The sequence below is a fragment of the Carettochelys insculpta genome, chromosome 7 (assembly GCF_033958435.1).
Source record: "Carettochelys insculpta isolate YL-2023 chromosome 7, ASM3395843v1, whole genome shotgun sequence".
Taxonomy (NCBI): domain Eukaryota; kingdom Metazoa; phylum Chordata; order Testudines; family Carettochelyidae; genus Carettochelys; species Carettochelys insculpta.
Window position 1 is genome coordinate 34,605,691 of NC_134143.1, and position 18,383 is coordinate 34,624,073.

Sequence of the window (18,383 nt, forward strand, 5' to 3'; positions counted from 1 at the left end):
ATGAAGCATGAAGTAGTAGCGGAGGCATTTCTGGATATGGATAAGCCAAATATGGATTTGTCCATATTTGTACCATCAGGTGTGTTCTGCTACCATCCTAGCAAATCATCCAGCTCTCCTGAAATTGCAAGACTATTGCTTGTGCAGTAAGTAGAAGGGCATCAGAAGCTCCCTACCCACAGGGAGGTAATGGCCATTCTACACTAAGCAGAAAGTCAAATGCCACAAAATAAGAGTGTTAAACACCAAGGCAGACTTGCATAGTGGGAAAATATTGGCTCAATGAGAGCGCAAACTGAACCACACAACAACTTTAATAATGATCTAGAAGGGGAAACAACAGCTGAATCTCTGCAGAAGCAGATGATAAATTCAAAGTTCTAAGAATTTTCAGAAAGCAGCAAAAATGTAAAACCTCTTCAGTAATTTGTATACAACTTCTACATAAACATTTAAAAAGTTAGTTGTGGGGTTTTTCCTTTGGTTTCGTGGGAGACGTAAATTTAGCAAGGGGGAAAGACCTTTTCAGTCCAGCTGTCCTATAGCTGAAGTAAAACTTGGCTTGCTTGATTATTTTCTATGAAATTGGGTAAACTATATTTTACTTTATATAGAATGTTCTTTATGTTTTACTTTATATTTTACTTTATTGTAAAAAGAATATATGTTGTTGATGGGAGATAAGAATTGATTATGCCTGTTACTAGGGAGTGGGGGAAAATAAACTATAGCAGGAAATTGCAAGACAAATACATAAACTGTCCCACGTAAACTTCAATTGACTCATAGATTAATTTTCTTTTATTTCAGTTAATGGTTTACTAGACATTTCTTAAATGGCTAGCTATAAAAAATGTGTGTATGAATTTTAAAATAGCGTCATTGACTTTGTCATATGCTGTGAATATGTGGCTTAGTTTCTGCTGTGAAAACCGCAGAAAACCCATTGTTTCAAAAAAAATTATTTTCCCTCAGGCTCTTGTCCTCATTTTCAGGTAAAGGCTCCTGTGTCTGCATGCAGAAGTGGCCTGCATAGGGGTGTAGAACTGTCCAGAAAGTTGTACCACTTCTTTTCTAATAACTGTACCTAGTTGAAAGTCTGAAGATTTTCTTGCTGTTCATTGGCTACAACTCATTTCAGCTATCTTCCAAATCTATGAGTAGGCAGAAGAGGAAATATGTCCTTAGTGGGGGATCTTCTTTTCTGGGATTTTTTTTAACATTGCAACAAATGGTGACAACTCTTTTGCACATTGCAGTCTAGTGGAAATGTGTAGTTGGAGCCAGTGGGAAATGGCAGAGGAATTGCAAAACAAGAGGGAGATTAGCTGTGGGGTGGGGGTTATGATTGCAGCTCTAATATGGCAGCTCTTTTGTCTTTTCTGCTTGTGAGATTTTGGCCATTTCAAGCTAGTCATTTGTTTTGCACACATTGCTTAAAAGAACAGTCACAAGCTGGAAAGAAAGAAGCCATAGCTATGGTCTGGGGTGAAGGGAAAGAGACCTGGGCATTGGTACCCCATGTGAAAATTCCTTACCCATCACGTGTCCTGCTTGGCCCCTTCTGCTGTAGCTGGGGGCTGCCAGTATTGGAGAAGAGTTCCTCTAACTTCCAGGCTGGCAGTAGAAAGACAGAGTTGGCTTCTTCCAACCATTTCCCAGGCTCAGAACACAGTTTAAGTAGCCAATTTCCTTTTCTTTAGATAACACACATGGCTCCCTCAATTCTGGTGAAGGAGATGGATGTGGCTGCATTCTAGTCCTTTTGGGAAGAGAGCTTTCTCATGCTGCTTGCTAAAGTTAATCTTATAAGTCAAGTAGTAGTTGTCTGTACTACATGTTTAGGGTCCAAACTCTGTTGATGCACGACATGGATATGAGCAAACTATTTGTTTCTCATATTGAAGTTGGCTTTTAAGTTTATCTTTACTTTAAAATTAAAACTGATAAATTATGGCACACAGTCCTATTTATAAACACATTAGTTAGGACTGCAAATTCAGGCAATTGTGTGCTGGGAAGTAAGACTTACAGCTTATCATGCAACCTCAATTCTGCACTTCTGTACCGATGTCCAATAGTGTAGTCCTAAAACATAACTTCGGTGTTTATTTTTTCGAGGGACCCTTGTTCCATTCTTTATACAGGTTAGCTGCACAAGAAAGCAGAACTGACTGTTGCCCAGGCAACCGCAATATGCCATTTCTTTAGAGTGCTTGTATTTGAAACTAAATAACATTCCTTTAATGTATTTTGTGTGTATACATATATTAGTGCTGGTGCAAAAGATATGTTTTTCTCTGGAATTCTTTGTGCTCCCATTTGTTCCATGGGGTCCAGGGAACTGGTCTGGAGGGCCACGGGCTCATTACTTTTTACTGTCTGAAAGGGCAATTGATGAGTGAAGGGATGGGGTGGAGAGAAGTGACTGGGGCTTTAGGGAAAGGATGGCATGGAGATGAGACCTCAGGGAAAGGATTGGCAGAGGGACATGGTTCATGCACTGGTGGGCACCCCACTTCTGGAGAGCTTCTGCCATTCCTATGTGTAGTCCTAAGTGATTGTCTCCCCTCTCTCTCTCTCCACCCCCTCAACTTCAGTAAAAGCTGCAACTTGCTTCAGTCCTAGAAGAGCTTTTGTTTTGCTTCTTCCATTTATAATTAGTATTCCAGTGACTTCAGACAGCTCCAAAGAACTCTGATGGTTCACCCTCCCCCTCAGTTGCAGGAGGTTAGCAAGCCATTTGAAGGTGGTGTCCGGGCTTGGAAGCTTTTTTAATAGAACTGTAACAACTGACAGGCATCAGCCTTTTTGCAGCTTATATAGGGCAAAACATGATTAAGGCAGCCTTTGTTCCATAATCTAATTTTTGCTGGTGACAGAAAATGAAGTAGATCATGGGAGCAAGACGTCTTTTGCTGCAGGTTGAATTACAGTATTTAATAAACCCAATTAATCAGTTTTACAGGCTTAGACTTCCCTAAAAAAGAAAGGAACAGGAGCTCTTTCACTCTAACTTTCTCTACTAATGTACTTTGGGTTCTGTGCAATAACTTCAGTTAAAAGTTCTGAAACAGAATGTTTTATTTAGAAGGAACAGGTTTAAATAACAAAATTCAAAGACTTTTCTTATTTCTTAAGAGTTTATTTGGGGGCTCTTGTGTCTTGCATAAGCTCCTTTACTCTCCCCCCCCCGCTGGTATGTGGTTTTATATCCTAAAGTATAATCTGCAGCATGTGTTTTTATGGCACATTTTGATTTATCTATTCAGGATTACAAATGTGGTGCTGCAGCCTGAAATGGAATAGAGAGTGAGACTAACGTAGAAGAACTGTCACAAACAAGTGACCTGAAAATAGTTTTTGATCTTTTCTGACTGCAGGATATAAAAGCTGTCCTCTAACCGGGCATTCATCATCACTCAGCAGTTTCTTCTGCACTCAACACTGTCATATGAAAGCATCATTTCTTTTATACAGTTGAGCATTGAAGTGGATGATTTCTACAAATCCTAATGAAGAATAAAATAAAATACAGACTTCAAAGGGAAAAATAATTAAATTAGAGGAAAAGGAAGATTAAATTATACCTTACTTTTTTAAACATGCCTTCAAAAGGCATGCCGCTTAAACTTCTGTTAGAAATCTGTTTTATTTACTGTAATTAAATATTGTTAAAAGCAACTGATAATAAACTTAGAATATTTATTTTTTGTTCAGACTGATGACTTTGCATTTGTTGTGAGTGTCACTCCTTCCTCTAAATATTGTTTTCCTTTTTGTGTGTGTGTTTTCACACAGCAACAGTGGATAGGAAAAGACTTAAAAGAAAGATGAAACTTGCAAAACCTTTAAAAAATTACCATGGGAAAGGCAAGGGCAAATGTACTCTCTTAGACTACTATTAAAAAGATTAGATTTCAAGTTGCCAATATCAATTTAAAGTTTCTTATTTAAAGTTACTTACCTTGTCCCAAAAGCAGTGGATAGAAAACTAGCAGATCGGTGTGAGCATCCATGTCACCAAACAAGATTTATTTTGAGAGAAGCTTGTATTGTGTTTTCCTCTGCCCCAATCCACCACACCTTTGAATTTGACTGAGATAGTTTTCAAAAATGGCAGTAAAAGAGCATTACTTGTCCCCTTTCCCTTTTTTATTGTGGCAGTTGGAGACTCTATCTAAATTAAACTTATCAACATACATACACTGCTCTGAAAGTTCACTCTGATTACCGTAATCTTAAAGGATGGGGGTGTCAATATTTATTAAAATACTGATGTACCAGTTCACTTTAAAAGGTAAAATCTGACAAATTATGTTTACCAATTAAGTCTTATTGCCCATAAAGGTTAAACCTCTCTCATCCAGCATCCTCGGGGCCTAACTGGTGCCAGATAAGGGAATTTGCTGAACTGCGAGGGGTCAATATTGTCTAGCACATTACCAATACTTTCACTACTTACTGGGTAAATTACAACTAAATAACATCACAGAACAGGAGAGCCGGGACTTGTGGGACCACAGGAAAACTGGCCACACCTACAGTAAGTGGTTATCTGGCTAACAAAAATGATGCCAGATTACAGATGTTAATGCACAAGAGCATTCCAGATTAGAGAGGTTAAACCTGTATTATAAGGAACTCTAAGATAATAATCTCTTTTTAGTGAATCCAGAGAACATTAGTTTACTAATTTAATGCAAGGTTCTTTTCTGATCATCTCTTAACTTGAATGCTATTTCTTAACCGATGAACACAGTTCTTTAATTCATACAGAGTCGTGTCAATATGTAATCGTAGCAGTGACCCGTTGGTTGTACATAAATCCAGTGTAGCTATATGTTCTAGGTATGTACCACGCTCACCAATATAGTCCATGGTGTTAAACTTCATATGAAGGTAACCATTTATCAGGTAGTTGTCCTGATTATCCTCCTTTAGGGCTCAGAGTTGTGGACCACATATCACTGTCATGTTTTGAAACTTGATCAGTTCTACATGCTGTACCTCAGGGAAATTGCCCATATGAATTGGTGGGACAGAGCTCCTAACACAGAGGTCCTTAAGCTGTGTGGTGTTACGGGCATTGGAAGCAATGCTTAAGAACAGTTTTGCTACATTGGTCATGTTATTAAGATGGATGATACACGGACAGTGAAGATGGTCTTCTGTGGCCAGCTTGTTCACAGAAAGTGCTCTGTTGATGGACAGCAGAAACTTTATAAAGATATCCTAAAGGCTAACATGAAGTCATGAGGCATATCTTCCAGTGACCTGGAAATCCTAGCTTAGGACAAATTCTTCTGATGACATATTGTGTAGGCTCTCAAAAGCTTTGAGAATCCACATATCCAGACATAACAAGAAAAGCGCAGGATCCAAAAAGAGTGCACAGCACCTGCAGATAGTGGATTTTTATGTTACGTCTGTATTTGGAGTTGCTGATTGAGGATTGCCTTAGTGTGGGGGTTGGCTAGCAAGAAGAGCCATTTTCTCTTTCGAATTTGGGAACAAAAGCAAAAATTCATGAGCCACAATGCATGTAAATAAGATTTTATTAGCAACATGATCAAAACACAGCTACAGTATCATCCTACAATGCACTGCACATATTAAAGGGGGAATTATCCAACATTTCAAGATCACATATAGTTTGCTATTTACATATGAGTTGGTCCTTGTTAGACTTTCAGACGTTCATCGCTTTACTGAAAATAATCAGGCGCATTATTATTTCACTTTGAAATTATAGTGTCAGGAGCCACAAAGAAGGACTTAAAGAGCCTGAGGTTGCAGACCCCTGGCTTAGTTGCTCACCAATGACATCCTAGAAGATAGGATCAGTTGATGGATGGCTCAGACCGCAGTCTTGCAAGCAGTTGTCAAAGACTAAGGTTACAACTCAGCATTTACACTACGGAGCAATGCAAATCACCAAGATTTCTTATTTCGTGTGATAATCAGTTCTTTAGTACCTAACATGTATGTGGCATGTCGCTTTTCCAGTATTTCTCCAGGGAGTAAGGATGTGCTTGTTTTAAGGCATTTTAAGAATGTGGACCCTGCAGTTGGAATTGATTGTCCCAAAAGGGACAAGTTTAGGGTTTCAAAAGCAATTGGTTACATATTTTAGACCGGTTTGTTTGGACTTCTAAATGCATAGCATTAGTTAAAATCTGGTTACTTGAGGCCTTGCTAAAGACAGCAGACTTAGCTACATAAGCTTCAGTTATTTGCATTTCTCTGTCTGTTCTTCAATAACTTTTGAAATGAAGTCTCCCCATTTCTTATCCTGCTGACTCTCCACACATCCCAGGGTTCTTTCCAAATAGCTGGTCTGCATGTCCATCATGCAGAGGATCCTGCAGCTTCCTTGTGGGTTCAGTCATCTTGAGGGGTCTTATATGGCAACCTCAGTTTTATATACATCCTGATTTGACAACTTATTGGAGGGGGCTACCCTATGACTTCTCTTGAACGAGTGTCAGCTAACCATATACACGGTTTCTGTTTCACAGCTGTTTTCATTGGTATCCAGCATATACAGTAGACCCCCAATTTACACTGCGGTTGCATTCTTGGCAACCTTTACGTAAGTTGAATTTTCATATAAGTTGGGGAAGCGGTTTCCGTTGAGAGGCAGGGATCTGGGAGCCAGGCTTCAGCTCCCTGCGGCTCACAGGATACAGGAAACTGACCATCTGAGTGAGCGGGAGAGAAACTGCATTGCAGCTGGGGGAAGCCAGGGGACAGACAGCCATAGAGTGGCTTTGAGTTATGCTTAACTCACGTTGAAGCACAACTTGAAGTTGCACATTCGGGAGTTTACTGTATAATATGCTTCTTCGATCCTTTTCTTATCAGTGGCTTTTTATGGGAGAAAAAGCAGCTAAAGTGGGATGTTTGGTTTTAATCCAGTTTAGCCATAACATGGACAAGATTATCTGAAAATTACTTGTAGCCTTGAGTTTTAAACATTCTTTTAGAAAGGGAGCTACTGTGCACCTTCAGATCTTCTTAGAGAAATGTACATGGATTAAATCTGTTTTGTGTGTTTCGCATGGATTACTGTGGTCTGTGTGGGGGATGGGGTGGATATCCCTTCCCTTGCCATCTTTGGGTGATTGGCAAGTCCAAGTGGCTGAATAGACAAAGAATTGACATCAGTACTTACATTGCTAATGTTATAGGTGTTGTGTCCACAGAAGTTCAGAAAGGCAACACGGGTGCCACATCTTCCTCTCCTCCTCCCATCAGAACAGGCCCTTGATTACCACGTGGAATGTGTCAAAAAGAGCAACAACAAAAGTAACCCAAAACCGAAACCAAAATACTCCAGCTTACCAAAATGCTACATTGCGCACACATCTTGCCTCTCCCAGGGGGAGAGAGCTAACCACATACGGCAGATTTTAGTCATGTAATTCAGTACTTGTGAGCTCTTGGATGAGAGTGGTGTGGAAACCTGCTATCTGGAATAGAGCTTTGAAGTCTTAACATAGTTTCTGTTTGAATAATTTTAGCTCATGGCTATGGGATAAAAACTTCTTACAAAGGTTGATCTAGTAGGTATGGACAGACGTGTATCTTTTGACACGTTGGATGTTAAGGAGAACAGAAGATCAGCCTGAAAGTGGTGGTACTTAGAGATTTTTAAAAAGACATTAATCTTGAACGGAGAGTAATGAAAGGGAGGAGGCTCATTGTTTTAACATACTGATCGGGGGAAGGAAAGAAGGGTAAATCATGTCAGGGTGTATTGGCAAGTGGCATAGCACTGCCCAACTGTAGTTTAGAAGTGGATGTGAAAACCAGTTGTCTTTTTTAAGTGTGGGCGGAATGCCTGGGCACCAGACTACATGGCTAATAAAGAACAAATTCTTGCTATGTGCAGTCCATGCACTCTGGAGATGACATGATCCCAGGTGGACAGTTGGAGTGTGTCTGTCCAGAACATAGACATGTTTAAAAGACCCTGACAGGAGACCAGCTTTTTAAGATGTTGGTCAAATTATTATATATATATTTTTTGATAGCTGTTAAGTAAAAATCTGTGGTTTTATTGCAAAACTACTAATCTGTTTAGGAAAACAAAAAAAGCAGTCCAGTAGCACTTTAAAGACTAACAAAATCATTTATGAGGTGATGAGCTTTCGTGGGACAGGCCCTATGAGCTCATCACCTCATAAATGATTTTGTTAGTCTTTAAAGTGCTACTGGACTGCTTTTTTGTTTTTCTAGTATAAAGACTAGCACAGCTTTCTCTCTGTTACTAACCTGTTTAGGAGTGCCAATATTAGTCTGAGGCATGCTGTGTGTAATATAATGGATTTCTTCAAAAAATTGTAGTTTTTTTTTTTTCTTTAAAGTCTGCTTATTCACTTGTGAGGATTTTATTTGGAGAGGGAAGTGGGAGAGCAGCTCAAGCTGTACCAGATGTTCTTAAAGAAAGGAAGAAAGCTTGTGGCTCGCTTAGATCTTATGATCAGAAGTTGATTAGAGACACAGCTTTCATACAGAGCCAGAATTGAAGTTACCCTAGTGACATCCCTGTAGGGTGCTGTGATTATAGCTGAACAGGTTGTTGTGGGCCAGGGAAAGGACAAGGGTATGAAGAAGTTTAATTTGATAACATTGGGTTTGCTATGAGAAGATGTTGCCTCTAATTCCAGTGATACTGGAAAGAAGGACTGAAACAAAATCCTTAAGTTTATCCTGAGTAGAATGGTTTGTACCAGTGTTGAGATACTATTCTTACCTTATTGTATTCTTTTTAGTCCCGCATTAGCCAAGAAACTCAAATCACCCAAAGACTGGACTGGACTCTGCACTTACCTAATTGTGTTTCTACTTACAAGACCTGTTGTAGGGTTACAAGTGTTGGGAGGCATTCCCTCTGAAGTTTTACAACCTCTCATTGTGTAGGAGGCAAGGGTTTAGCAAGGTCAGCTATAAGAAGATCGTTTTGGTGCATGGTGTTTCAAAACTAGTTGGTGTACATGTTGCTTGACTGTCACCTTCATTTCTAGCTCCACAGAGGAGATCATGAAGTGTATGCTGAAGTTTCATTATGCAGGACTTAAACTTGGAGTGCAACTTGTTATTTTGTTTTTTAGAAAATTGACTGAAATATATTTATAGACAGTCATGTTCTTCCAGTCTGATATCAAACTGAAACTTCTATCGAGTTTAGTTGGTACAAACAAAACAATCCATTTTTAAGAAAAATGAGAGTTGGCAAGTATTAAAGACTTTCTGAAATCTGCTTCCATGAGATGTTTTACAAAATAAACTAAGTAAAAGTAAAATAGTAGCTGTTGAATTTAATAGAAAAATTTGCCAGAAGAATAACAGAGAGGTAGCTGTGTTAGTCTGTATTTAACAAAACAAAACATCAGTCATTTGGCACTTTAAATAACTGCTGTTTTGTCAGAAGAGTAATTGTTGTTTAGAAGACACTGATTTGCCCAGTAAAAAGATTTTACACAACTGTGCAAGTGGGGAATATCCTGGGACATTAACTACAGCCTGTAGTGTCAGACACAGGAATCTTTTGCTAGCATCTGACAGGTGACATATAACTGTTTAAATTATTTGTTTTATAATTCCTTATAAATATGCATGAACTTAAGTTTTGTAATTGTTAATCCCCCTCAGTAGCTGAATGACACTCTTCTGACACTTTACTGTGTATGTTGAAAAATATTAGCATAGTTCGCTAAAGAAAAATCTTGCCTGACTTTTGACATGACATGAATGTATTTCCACATTATCATGTGACAGATATTGCTTCAGTGGTGAAGTCAAATGCATAAGTTGGGAAATGTTAAGTTTACAGTTGCTGTTGCAACTTTTATCCCCCTTCCCTTTATGCTTATATCTCATGAATTACATGATGTTGGGGTCCTTGGGAAAATATGAAGCATTATTATATAAGTATAGGGTGTATCATAATGCATTTGCACAGAGGCAGAATTAAAGTTGCACTTACAGACATCAGCCTGGTGGTTTCATAATTTTCAAGTACCTAACTTTACAACCTAATTAATGTTTCTTTAAAAATTATTTACAACTGTAATAATATCCCACTGTGCATTATCACAAATGTCTGAATCTGGAATGTTCAGCTCTGTAGCATAGATTTCAACCACTGGATCTAAAGGACAAGCTACAATAACTTGGAAACAGGGAAATTTGTGGGGGAGTGGTCTTGATAAGCCTGGTCTTGTTCTTCCTCCAGGTCTCATTCCTTGCAAATCTATCTTTGCTCTCAGTATGGTGCTAAAAAGTACTTTGGAAACCTTATAAATTGCACTGTATACATTCACAGAATCTCAAATGCATTGGCATTGCACTATCGAATTGACCCAGTTTTGTCAAAAACATTTAAAGGCACTTTTCAATAGCAAAAACTAGTTTCCACCTAAAATTCAAGGTTTTCTCTATCCCAGGCTACTGAAATGTATTAAGCTGTTTCTACAAAACTGTGCAGTTTTTAAAAGGAACAAGAATTTCCTGCTCTACCCACACTGTTTCAGTCAAAAACAGAGGAGGTGCTTCATCTCAGTCAACTTCCTTTCTTCCCCTCCCCCCAAAATAAAGCAAAACCAGAATCCAAAATTCAAAGGAGTAATTTGGAAAGAAGATTCTGGAGTGTTATAAGGAATTGAAAGAGTAACCATCACTTCCAAATTTACTGATCCTACTCAGAGTTGGTGAGATTCTGCCACCCTCTCAAATGTTAATGTTAAGCAGTAAGTACCAGAGAAGAATGTTTACCAGCTAGAATTGAAAGTAGAGCAGAAAGTTGCGAAGTGGCTACCTTAAGAGTAGCTGTTGAGGGGCAGCAGCTCTTCAAAAGGTATCTTAGAAGAAGGTCCTAGAAAAATGAACCCACGCTCCGGGGAGGTTTGGTAAAATCCAGGCATTCACAGAGGACTCAGTGATTCTGTGTCACTACGTTGTTGGCAGTGGGAAGACACCGACAGACAAATGGGACTAAGTGGTATAATAAATGGCCATACTGAGGTATTGCAACTCACTACAAAATTAGAGGGCTAGGAAAAAAAGAACGTTTTAAGTCCCATTTAAGTTCTATTTGTCTTAGTGGCAGCATATGCTTGTTCCTTCACAGCAGGAAAGATTACAGGTTTTCTGTTCTGTAGCACTGATCTTGTAGCCTAGCTGTGCTTCATTTCCTCCATTTATCTATTTGTAGACAATGGGGGTAAAAAGACAGTTCCACAACTTTTAATTCCTTTCACTTTCCAATGTCCTAGTGCTCCAGTGTTTCTGTTGCAAACACTGCCCAGGAATCTTGGTCTAAGCACTATTTTCAGTCAGATATGCAGCCTTTGAAAAAGAGTTTTGGAACCTTTTTGTAGTACATGATTTTATATATTAGGTCTTTTAAAAAACAATTATATATGCTGGAGCTCTTGGTGCTGGGGTGCAGCAAACCCTGGCTTGAAGTGGTCTTTGTATACAGGGCTAGCACAGTGGTTGCTTGTTCTATAGGCTCTGTCTACACTAGAGCATAAAGTTGATTGTAAGACACTTAGCTTGATTTTACAATGGACTGTCTTCATTGCAAATACCATTAGGTTGATTTTAAGGGATGCTAAGGTCAACTTTCTTGCTCCACCCCTCCAATGTGGTGTAATGCCAACTTCAATTTTAAAAAGTCAAATTAATGTTAGCGTGGAAACAGCATTATTCTAAATTGATCATATTGGCCTCCAGAGGTATCCCACAATGCCCCAAATGTGTCTGTTCTGGTCACTTTCACTTCCATTGTGCTCCGATGTGTAGGAAACAGGAAGCCTGGCATTTTGAATTCATTTTCTTTCTGGACAGTGAAGTGATTGCATCTAAACATGATTTCTCAGGGTCGTAAAAGAGCCCGAGCATGGAGCCATCAGGACAGCCAGGAGCTCACTTCTGTGTGGATGGATGAATCTGTGCTGAGTAAACAAGGACGCCCATCAGTGCTGGGTGAAAATCAAGCTCCCCCACATGGCTACCAGGATGTGTGGACCATAACTGCAGACAGTGGCATGTCCTGTTCTGCACAGGGTTTCAGCGTTTGAGGGGGCTTCTCTGCACGGCTTATTGCAGGAGAGGCTAAGAAACTTGTTTTCTCCAGTTCACATTTTATGGGGCTACTCCCACCCCCAAGCCTCCATTTTTAAGTGGTCACTATTGGGACTGTTTCATTCTGTCCCCTTTTAAAGAATAGTTACTTTTAAAAATAACTTTATCAAATAGTAACAGAGAGGTAGTGTGTTACTATTCTCCAACAAATCGAAGCAGCAGAAATGTAGCACTTTAAAGACTAACAAAATGATTTATTTGGTGATGAGCTTTGGTCGGACAGGCCCACTTCTTCAGTGTCCCCCATGAAAGCTCATTGCCAAATAAGTCGTTTGGTAGTCTTTAAAGTGCTACATGAGTGCTTTTTTGTTCTGATAGAATACAGACTAACATGACTATCTCTCTGTCACTACTGATTTAAATCAATCCACTTTGGGATAATTCCATTTGATCTTGTTGACACCTCATTGAGAGAGGACTCTTTGCCTTTTGTTTCTGAGGAACTGGTTTGTGGGTATTTGCAGATTTGGAATATGTCTCTGTTACTAATGTTATTCAGTAGAGTCTTATCTTTATGTACCATGTTGCCACACACATTTTACCAGGGCGTTAATAATCATCCAGTTACAGGTTTTAAAATGCTACCTCACCAAAGTGTATTTGCACAAAATTTATCATAGTCTTGTAGAAGGAGTAAACATAAGGTGCAGACTCTCACAGTAAATTGTTAGGAATGAGCAGTAACCTTTGGATTCCAGTCAAGGCTTATTGATGGTGTTTGTTCCAACTTCTGAGTGATAGAACTGGAAATTGCATTCCTTTTGTCTGGAGTGCACAGACAGCATGCTTAATGTGGTGTTAACTGTCAAGCTATTGTACGAGCTGACTGTTGTAGGAATCTTAATTGAACTTCAGTTGCATATCCTTGGCTGTGTTTAAAATAATCTAGGCAATGCAGCTTCACATTAATATGCAAGATTCCCTGCTCAGTTCATATGCAGCATTCTGGACTTCGTATCTGATTACAGGGCCTACTGGAGTGCAAGCAAGCAAAGGAGAGGACGTCCATTAGCAGCTGCTGATTACTGCTGGGTTCTTTCTTATGATCAGGCTTTGCTCTCCTTTGTGTATGAGAATGAGCAGTGCTTCCTGAACAGTGTTTTGCAGTTAGTGCTTAATTGGGTGGCTTCCCCACATTTCCCTCCATGTTGAACCAAATACATAGTCTTATTTGACTCCCTTCTCCCCTGCAAAATATCATTACACAAACTGATACTCAGATCTGTGTTTTAAGGAGAAGTAAGCACTCTGGATATCTTAAATGAAATTAGTCTAGATATCTGTTTTGCTTCTGGGATCAAGGCAACTTTGTAGGAAGATGATTAACATAGTGCCTGACATGCCATTCCATGCCCACCCTCCCCTGCACAGTGGAGACTCATTGCTATCACTCCAGCCTCACAAGGAGGCTGCAAGGCTGGAGCACCAGTCTGCACTCTCTCTGCTGCAGAGGGGCTGAGCCTTGATCCTCATGGGCTGGATGCAGACAAGCCATGGGGCGGATATGGCCCATGCCCCATTTAGCATGACGGTAGACGAGGATACCTTCCTTATTCTTAGAGTGATTAAGACCTTTTGTTTTATTTGATTTTAAAGTTGGGGATATCCCACAGCATTAGTATTTAAAATCTACGGAAGTGTATTTTTGTTAACACCCCAAGTCCATGGACATTGATAATATGATAAAAGGAAGTCAAGATATGATATGGGATTTTTTAACTCAGCATACTGTTCCTCTGTGCCTGTTTAGAATCATAGCTGCTTACGTTTACTGACTAAACGAAATCTTTATTAGTACTGTAAAGCCAAGGTAGGCCAGGTAATTGAACTCTTTTCTGGTTCATGGGTCAACAGAATTGTCAACTCCTTTTGACTTGTAGAATGTTTAGCATCAACATGAGCTAAGAGAACACAAATTTAGGTTGAGGTCCCGTAGCTGACAGTGAGGAAAGCCATCTCATTACATGTAAACTGAACAGATTTATTTTGGAAATCACTAAGGCAACAAATGTGAAATCTATCAATGCTATTATGTAGGAGTTTTGTTTTTCAGACTAGAATGCTACTTTGGCCAGGTCTACCCTAGACCTGAAAGTCCATCTTAGATTCGCAATTCCAGCTACAGCAATTGCAAGCGGGAATTGGTGTGTTGAAGATTGATTTATGGGGCTGGCCACACAGTGGAAGGCTGATGGGAGAGTTTCTTTCATTGACTTCCCTTACTCCTCATGAGAATGAGGAGTACTACAGATGACTGTTGAGCCCCAATGGTTCAATTTAGCATGTCCCCACTAGGCGCGCTATGTTGAAACCCAGATCAACCCTGAACAAGTTGATCTTCTGGTAAGCATAGCTGTACTCTTAAAGACTTGTTTGCATGGTGCTGCAAAAGGCATAAGTTAAAATGAGCTAGGTATTTTTTAGAGTGGGTCAGGAGGGTCTAAACCAGGGAAGTCCAAAACATGGCCTGCGGGCCAGAATCCAGACCGTGGAGCCTTTTTCTCCTGCTCTCTGAGCTGGCAGCAGTGCCATTTTTAAGTAGTGGCTGGGTGGTTCTGAGCCCCATGTGGCTCCTGATACTGCTCACTACTTTGGCTCCCATACAGTGTGGTAGGGGCAGCTCCCACCGCCCTGCTGTGATGTACATGGTGGGGAGCTGGCAGGAGATGCTCAGGCGAAAATGGGCTCCATCCATCATGGGATTTTGTCCCTGCACACCCCCCCGTAACAAGTAGCCCCATTGCATGCTCGCTCCCTGGCTGGCATGGCAGCACAGCAGCCCCACCGAGGGCATAAACCGCTAAGTGCACTGCCAAATAGCATCATACAGCCTTCCTACTACAGCCAGGCTGGCATCACCAAGGAGCTGCTGCGGGCCCAGCTCTGCGCTACCCTGAGGCAGTGCCGCAGAAGTTCCACACACTGCTCACCAATATGAGCGGTGCCCTCAAGGCATCAGAGCCTGGATGGACAGACAGATGATGGTTGGGCTGGAGTGGCAGTGGGAGGGTGTTGGGGACAGACAGATGGACAGGGCTGGGTAAAGGGGGGCAGACATACAGATGGACTGGCGGGGCCAGAGGGGCAGTGGGGAGTTCTTGGGATACCCAAATGGACTAGCTGTGTTTGAGGGGGAGTGGGAGTGCTGAGACAGACGTATGAAGGAGCTGGGTTCGAGGGTTGTGTGAGGGGATTGGGTCTAAGGCTGGGGCTGTGAAGGGTTTAAGGCTGGGGACAGTTTGGGGTTGCGGGGGGCGGGGTCTGAAGCTGCAGGGGTTTTAATGCTGGGGGCAGTTTGGGGCTATTTGGTGTTCAGCCCCCAGAACATGTAAAAAATTGCTGTGTGTCCCCCAGTGGGAAAAAGGCTGGACACCCCTGGTCTACGCTAAGTAGTTGAAGTGCGACACGTAAGGCACTTTACAAATCACACCTGTCTGGCACACATTGCTGCCTGCTGTGAAAAAGCCTTCAGCAGAGAACTCACTCATAAATTAGGGCTTTTTTCGCTAATATGTTCAGTCATTAACATTCTCATTGACATAATTCTGTCATGCAAGGCCACGAGGCAGCCACCATGCCTTGAGAGGTCAGGCAAACCATGAACAAGCTTGCCGTGCTTTTTATCAACTCATGGTATCCTCACTGAGTATGTGTAGTCGGAGTTCCATAAGAAATTCAGGGGTAAGAGCAACAGTTTTGTGGGAGGACCTAGGAGAGGCTGAAAAGCAAAGAAAGAAGGCTCTGTAACAGAGAGGGAGCCGTGCTAGTCTATAAACTATCAAAACAAAAAGCAGTCAAGTAGCACTTTAAAGACTAGCAGAATAATTTTTTAGGTGAGCTTTCGTGGGACAGACCCACTTCTTCAGACCATAGCCAGCCCAGAACAGACTCAATATTTAAGGCACAGAGAACCAAAAACAGTAATCAAGGAGGACAAATCAGAAAAAAAATGATCAAGGTGAGCAAATCAGAGAGTGGAGGAGTGTGGGGTGGGGGGAAGGTCAAGAATTAGATTAAGCCAAGTATGCAGATGAGCCCCTATAGTGACTCAGAAAATTGAACCAGGATGGGAATTTTCTGAGTCGTCATAGGGGCTCGTCTGCATACTTGGCTTAATCTAATTCTTGACCTTCCTCCCACCCCTCCACTCTCTGATTTGCTCACCTTGATCATTTTTTTTTTTCTGATTTGTCCTCCTTGCTTACTGTTTTTGGTTCTCTGTGCCTTAAATATTGAGTCTGTTCTGGTCTGGCTATGGTCTGAAGAAGTGGGTGTGTCCCACAAAAGCTCACCTAATAAATTATTTTGCAAGTCTTTAAAGTGCTACTTGACTGTTTTTTGTTTTGAAAGAAGGACCTGGAGCTGAAGGAGGTGCAGTCCCCAGCTGAAAGGAGGTGTTTTCTTTACGATCAAGAGATAAGGGAATAACGAGTGTATTGAAGAGATATTTGAGGTTCATGAACCATTCAGCTTAAAGCTGTTCTGCCCAAATCATCTGCCTACCAATGTCCAAACACATGATTTTATCTCTGTTGTACAATGCCCTTCAACCTACCAGTAGCTCTTGCTGTGGGTGAAACCGGTGAGCCATGGAACTGCACAAAATCAGCAGTTATCTGCTGCTTTCTGTTCCAGTTTTAATATGGGTGAAGTCAACCCATCTTCACGTGCAGTTTATTTTGATGTTTGGAGTGTGTGGCACTGTTGAATGGCACTGTTTTCTGTTTTGCCCTTTTTCTCCCCATTTCGTATATCCTTTCAACTTTGTCCAGGGGTCCAGATGCCAAAATATGTTGACCTTTAATAAAGCTTTGATTAATCACATACTGATACTTGGAGTTACAATGGATAAATAATATACATCGAGAGGAGAAAAAACAAGTCAGATTAGTTGGGGGGATGTGGCCCATTGTCGTATTCTAATGGGGAGGTGTGAACTTCCAGCACAGAGAAAGTGCTTTTGTAAGGGGCCAGCCACTCCCAGTCTCTCTTTAATCCCTGGTGGATGGAGTCAAATTTGCAAATTAATTGCAGCTTAGAGATTTCACTCTCCATTTGATTTCTGAACTTTTTTTGTTGTAGGACTGCTGCTTTTAAATCTGTTACTGAGTGTCCAGGGAGATTGAAATGTTCTCCTACAGGTTTGTGTATGTTGCCATTCCTGATGTCTGATTTATGTCCATTTATTCTTTTATGTAGAGACTGTCCAGTTTGGCCAATGTAAATTGCTGTGGGGCATTGCTGGCACATCATGACATATATTATGTTAGTAGATGTGCAGGTAAAGGAGCCTCTGATGGTATGGTTAATGTTAGGTCCTGTTATGATATCGCTGGTGTAGATACGTGAGCGGAGTTGGCAGTGAGGTTTGTTGCAGGGATTGTTCCAGGTTTAGAGTTAATAACAAGTCCACCATAGTTATTTCATACAAAAGTCTTGCAAGACCACATTTCATGCCACTTAATTGTGGCCTAAGCACCAATATACTCCTCCATAGCTCAATGTAGGTACACAAGGCATCCCATGTGGATGATGCTGTAATGGATCCTGAGCCAGCATCAAGAGGTGCGTTAGGAGGCTGGCTGTAAGCAGACGCCAATTCATGGGTGTCCCCAGAGACTTCTCCTTGAATTGTGAAGCATGTGTGCCTGTGCGTATGCCAAGTATAGCATTATATGGACTACAGCGCAAATGAGCCTGTAAGTAGCCCTGTCTTCCCTTCAGTTGGTCAAAAGCACATTCTGCCACTGTTCTTTACCTGATTGTTTTGTAATTTTACTATCTCTTGCCAGTCCAGTCAAAGTCCTGTTTTCCTCACTAAGGATTTCAGAGGGCAAGGTGGGGTTGGCTGAAATGAGAATGGACATGGTCACCCCTCTGATTACTGTCATTTGGACAGAATCCATTACCAGCTTATATACAGTGAAACAGACCCTACCTCCAGAACATCCTCAGCTTATGTACTTTATAATGTTTCCAATGTAGGTATCCATGAAACTATCACAACAGAAGTTCTGCGTAATGATGAAATAGCCCTATCTGTTAATATACTTTCTGGGCATACAATAAGCATAGGAGTGCCATAGGGATATTAACAGTTAAGCAGTAATCCTCACCCTCAGCCCTTACCACCTGTTTGATGGTTAACTGGTTAAACCTAGCACTTAACCAGATGCGTCATTAAATGGGGCAGTAGAGTAGTAATTGCTTTCAGATTTCTGTGACCG

The 18,383-nt window shown here is 40.9% G+C and overlaps 1 protein-coding gene across 1 annotated transcript in view; it reads left to right on the plus strand.

Moving 5' to 3' along the window:
• The window catches only part of IPMK (inositol polyphosphate multikinase), a 72,668-nt gene that overhangs the window by 8,688 nt on the left and 45,597 nt on the right, over positions 1-18,383 (plus strand). The gene's annotated exons all lie outside the window — the stretch shown is intronic.